Below are 5,618 nucleotides of genomic sequence, written 5' to 3'. Positions count from 1 at the left end.
TGAGCTCCTAAATGTCCAGAGTACCTCTGACCGGTCAGGGAGTCCATCGAGCAGCGAGAAGGGTTCTTTGGATGATGGAAGGGGCCTCCCAGTGGTCAAAAGGGCCCCATGCAGTTAAGAAGACCCCAAGTGTCCGGAACGCTTTGAAGCTGACTAAATCACTCCAGCAACGGAGCCCTCAATAGCCAGAGGAGTGCTTAGGTGACTTAAAGGGCCCGGTGCAATCAGCTCAGGTCAAGTCAGGTTACCCCATTCAACGGTCATGACAACAGGTATTTATGTTGTTAATCCAAAAATTTGTCACGCAACAGCTGCCACAAGGAGGGGAATTGTCCCTAAATTCGTTAATAGCTTGACATGAGCCTACCAGTTTTTTCCGAATAGCATGAAAATCCTCGGCCTGATATGGGTAATTGATGCCACGCCCCCCCCCCCCCCCTCCAGGTTTCTGAGGATACAAGTCCAGCATGTTGTGCAGTTGGGCCCAATTTTTCTTCGTGGCTACTGGGTTATTCATTGCGCGTGTCTTGACAACAAAAACGTGTTTCTGACATTTCTAATTTCTGAAGCGGCGGCGAGCTCTCGCATTACTGAACTCTGGGTAGCGATGCTGTGACGTCACACGGGACTACGTCATATGGCACCAACGCTATGGCGGCGTGAAAACGCCGTCCTTTGCTGGCTGGTTTAAACATAAATGTTTCCATAATCCTAATTTGATTTTGCCCTAGCACATTCAATAAAGCATTTTCAGCTGAAGGCAGACAGCCTACCCTATATACGGCCTACATTGAAAGTATAAGTCAATATAGTTTGTGTGGTGGTGGCAAAGTGACAGGAGTGCCAATTTTCATGCACGATTAGAAGAAAGTAGGAACCCGTGAATCATAGTGAACAAATAAAGTTCAAAGAAGATGCTTTCGTGCTATAGCTCACTTTTCTCATATCTTTTTGTAATTTTCTGGCTAGAAATGTTGGATGAGGGGAGATATTAGCATTGAAGGGGCCCAGCCCCATTTAGATATAGATGCAGTGGCCCATAAATGAAGTTGAGTTGATACTCCTGCATAATGCATAACAAACATCACAGATAACCTGAGATTTGCATGTTACTTGCATGCAAAAAGGCAAGTTTGGCTTGCTGATTGAAGTTCTACCAATGTTTGGATGTTGGTAAGGAAAGGTGTCATGCTGCTGTAGCAGTCGATGTTGTCATAATCTGAAATGCAGATTTTTACACCAGCATGAGCAAATAAATAAAAGCGAATAGCAGCCAACAATTTTAACTCTTACCCTGACTCGCCGGTTTTCATAACGTGGACTGGCAGGAGAAGGAGGCTTTCTGACGTTAGCGAACTAAGAATGGCAAAACTTCGCAAAAAACAGTAAACTGTCTTTAACGAGATCTCGTGATTCGTAAGAAGCTTTCTGTTCTTTATTGACCCCACTAAATAAAGTCGAAAGTCAAATTTTCCTGAAAACCAGACATCAGCTTTGCATGTTCATATTTGCGAAATCATGCAGTGTAGTGACACGTAACATAGAGGAGTGTGCCCCTTGTTTAATTGTGGGTAAAACGTCATGTAGTTTTGTCTGTTTGGAGCCTAAATTTGTCATGTACGGTTTCATTCATATAACAGTGCCAAGCCTCCCTGAGTGGTCCCCAGATATAATATAACATCAGTCCGCATCGCTTCTCTGAAACCAGAATTGCTAGGGACAATTTTTTGGTGTCAACACGCGTGCAATGGATGTCCCAGAGACTATCAAAGATTTGAGTGAGACTGCACAGCATGCCGCATTGGTATCCTCAGAAAATCGCGGGTGGGGGGTGGGGGGTCGCATCGCATCGCACTCTCCACAATCTCAACACGGGCTCAGGTGATGTGGGGAGGGGGTAAATTGCCCCCCGAGGGTTTTCCAAAATGATTTTCGAATGGCAGGACGTAACGGCGGCAAACTTTCGCGGACCTGTAGAAGATGGAATGGGGGATATCTCGATGTAATAAAGGTAAGATGTAATGCAAAGTCATACATTACATGCATGACTTTACATGTAAGATGTAAAGGTAATGTATCTAGATGTAATAAAGGTAAAGAGGTAAGGTCGCTGACCTATGACAGGTCAAAGCCAGACCATTGCTGCCAGCGAAGAGCATTTCTAGGGAATTGCTCGATGTGATGCAAGTGTAGTCGGTGCACCGTTTGCATTTCTAGTTTGATTTAGTGCTCGCTTCTCGTTTGTTGAGTCACTTAGCATGCGATTATCTTGAGGTCTAATTTAGCGTCAGTCAATCCATGCTATTTTGGTATTCACTTTGTATTGCTAATTTTAGTCTCTGTTCTGTCTGTTTCCGCTCTGTTTAGTTCTAGGTCTAGTCTGTCCATTTCCGAGGTTTCGTTGTTTCCCTGTCAGCGTCCACGAGGAGTTGAAGCGCGGTGTTGGCGATGGGCGGTCATCAAATATAGTGCACCTAAAACCTCGGTGTCTTCGACGTGGCGGCCGTCTACACAAGAACGGAGTGTTGCATGATGTCGTACATATCTGGGATGGTTTCTTATGCAATGTACCAATTGAATTTAGCATTACAAACAATACCATTGATCTAGGGTCAGGTATGAAGGACAGCATTAGGTCAAAACTAGCCTGCTTTTTCACTCCAGAGCTTGGTTCTAAGGCGCAGTTTCTGGTGCTCATTTCTAATTTATTAATGACAAGGATTATAACAGTCATGTTTCATGTAATTTAAAAGGCCACACTGGATCACTGACTTAAAATTGCCCAGTTCAACATTTTGTCTTAGGAACATGCCACCTATCACAATCTCTGGCGTTTATTCGAATGAAAAGACAAATGCAGTTCCGTAGTAATCTGTCACCGTGACTTTACAGTGACCAAACAAGGTCATTGACCTCATAAACCCTCTACTTAGAACAGGTGTCCAGTTTTACGGTGATTGCATACAATTCTGTGGACACTTATCTCGAGTTTGACATTGTTTGACGTCATTTGACCTCAAGATCATGACCTAGAAACGTCAAATTATGAAAAACTGAGTTCATGTACAGGTTAATCTATTCTGTGAATCTGTTGTATCTAGCTATCTTATTTTTTGAATATCAGGGGTCAAATTGACCCCCACCCGAGCAAAAGGTATTCGGCCGGCCACCTGGGCGCATGTTAATGCATATTTTCATCACTTTTGACGCGTTAAAATAAATTTTAACTGCATCTATTGGAACGACTGTCTTTTACCCGTTGTGAATACTGGTCAGTTCACATTTTACCTACAGTCACCAATTTGGTGTACATCCTTTATGTTCTGACGAGACCTTCAAAAACGTATCTTTGTTTTCCTCAAACGGCGTCTGGAAGTTGGAGATCCCAAAGAGGAGGCCCAGACGGGCGCGGTGGTCTCAATCCCACGGCCTGGCGCAGCTTAAACTCCGTCCAAAACCAATGCAAACTTCATTGCACAAAACAGTGGATAAAATGACAGCGTGGACATGGACTTGTGGAAAACTGGTCACGCCACTTTTTCAAATATGTGGTTATCCTCAGTGGTTATGGTAATTAACAATAAATGATATTCAGAACGTTGGACAGTTTGAGGCATATTTTGATCACATCATTCTCATCGCACAACGAGAGGTTGGGCGGATACAATATGACAAAATAACATCTCCATGTAGTTTGTTTTGTGAACATCTCATTCATTTATTCTGGGGCACCTTTTACCAACATCACGCACTTATTGAGCAAGACCGGGCATTAGAGACGCATGAGACACGCTACAAAACTTGCCAGTTCTCTTGCCTGAGCTGTGAGAAAACGGATCTGGGTCGAGCAGCTGGCGCTAAGGGCGGGTCCCTGCTACTCACTGCACTTATTATTATGCTTCGTTCTGTGACACAGTCGCAAGGCTTCACGGCAAACGTCTCCAAGTGTACTTCATTTCTACTCACTGCACTTATCGTTATGTTTCGTCTTGTGCCATAGTCGCAAGGTTTCACGGCAAATGTTTCCAAGTGCACTTCATTTGTACTCCACTGTTGAAAATTTGTCATCTGGAGTCAACGTTTGTACCAAATCAGCTGCATAATATACGCCATTTCAACGCAAATTTGTTTTTTTGCCCTTGATTATTTACGGTTTGTTGATATTTACATAAAATCGAATAAAGAGGTACAGATTCTGTTATCAATAAACTCGAATTGAGCACCAGAAACTACCGCATGACCTGCCGTAGTTCAGCGACCTTACAAGGTACATCTGAATTTTGTATACCAAATGATCCATTATTCAATTGCCGATAGCTATGAAAAATGTTGCGCGGCTGCACAGCGCCGTTTGGAAACCATTCTGGAAAAACCTTCGGGGGGGGGGGGGCAACCTGACTCCCACCCGAGTGCGTGTTAATAACACCCAAGGATAAAATTTCTGAAATTAAATCATCTTCAAGGCCTGCCTCTCTCCACAGAGCACCGATGTAAACAATAATGAGCAGCCGGCATCCAACGCCCTCGACCGATGCTCATTGCGGATTGCAAAGCGTAGTGTTTTCCCAGAGTTTGGGTTAGCTAAAGGCATCGGCTGAAAAAAAATATAAAAGGTTCCGTTTAACGTAACAAACTTCTTCTTAGTTTCATACATGTGGTTTAATTACAGTATGTTGATGAAATTGCATGACAGAAAAAATTGGGGTCAAAGTGTTAAGTATACGTTAAAATGTAACGGGCACATTTTACCGACCGTGCAAACTTTTCGGTGCATTAATCCATCATGAAAACGGTCATTGTGTGGAAGGAAAACCAGTTTTTCAGTTTTTGTGGAGTGTGAAATGTGTATGCGTTGGAGGCGTGGTTCAATGTGTAGGAGTTGGCTTTGCTATGAATCACAACAAATTGAAACATGATGTAAATTACTGCGGCATTTTAACACAATAAGAGGCATGGCTGGACATGGTGTTTACTTACTATGTAGTGTCAATAAGTTGTTCTGGAATAAACCAGTGACTATGTACGCATCAGCGACTGTGGCTGTATCATAAACGAGGTTAGCAAACGAGAGCTTGCAATGACAATGACTGAGCTGTACATTCGTTATACCAAGTCTTTCTGTAGCAAAGCCTTGTGTGTGTGACCGCAATATTATATCAGTCGCTTGTCCGTTCTAAAAGAAAACAAATAAGAATCGTTTATTTTGTAGGCAAACACTGCACAATTAGGATCTATACGATAAGATCAACGAGCTCTCAATAGGTCACATTCGCATGTGTGTTGCACCTGCTTTCAGGGGGAACCAAACAACACAAAACTTACACTGCGCAAGCGCATTGCAGTTCCCACCAACGCTATGAGTGAAAACACTTCCGTTCTGGACTAGGCCATATATTTTCATCCATTAAGTTTGCTCTGCGTTCTGTTGACGTCACCGTACAGCAGTCGATCAAATCGGTGCAGCAATCGGTCCGCTCGCCTTTCTTTATGTCTGAGCCAGCTCGCCCAGCAGCCAGGCTAAATGTTCGCCAGCCCCGGCAGCCACCATTCGTGCATACGAGAGTCAGGCTGTACGCAGACCGTACACCCGACTCGCTTTTGGGGCGCTAGTGCGCCGC

This window comes from Pollicipes pollicipes, unplaced genomic scaffold, assembly GCF_011947565.3.
Source record: "Pollicipes pollicipes isolate AB1234 unplaced genomic scaffold, Ppol_2.1 Scaffold_4002;HRSCAF=4701_pilon_pilon_pilon, whole genome shotgun sequence".
Taxonomy (NCBI): Eukaryota; Metazoa; Arthropoda; class Thecostraca; order Pollicipedomorpha; family Pollicipedidae; genus Pollicipes; species Pollicipes pollicipes.
Note: the sequence above shows the minus strand (reverse complement) of the source record.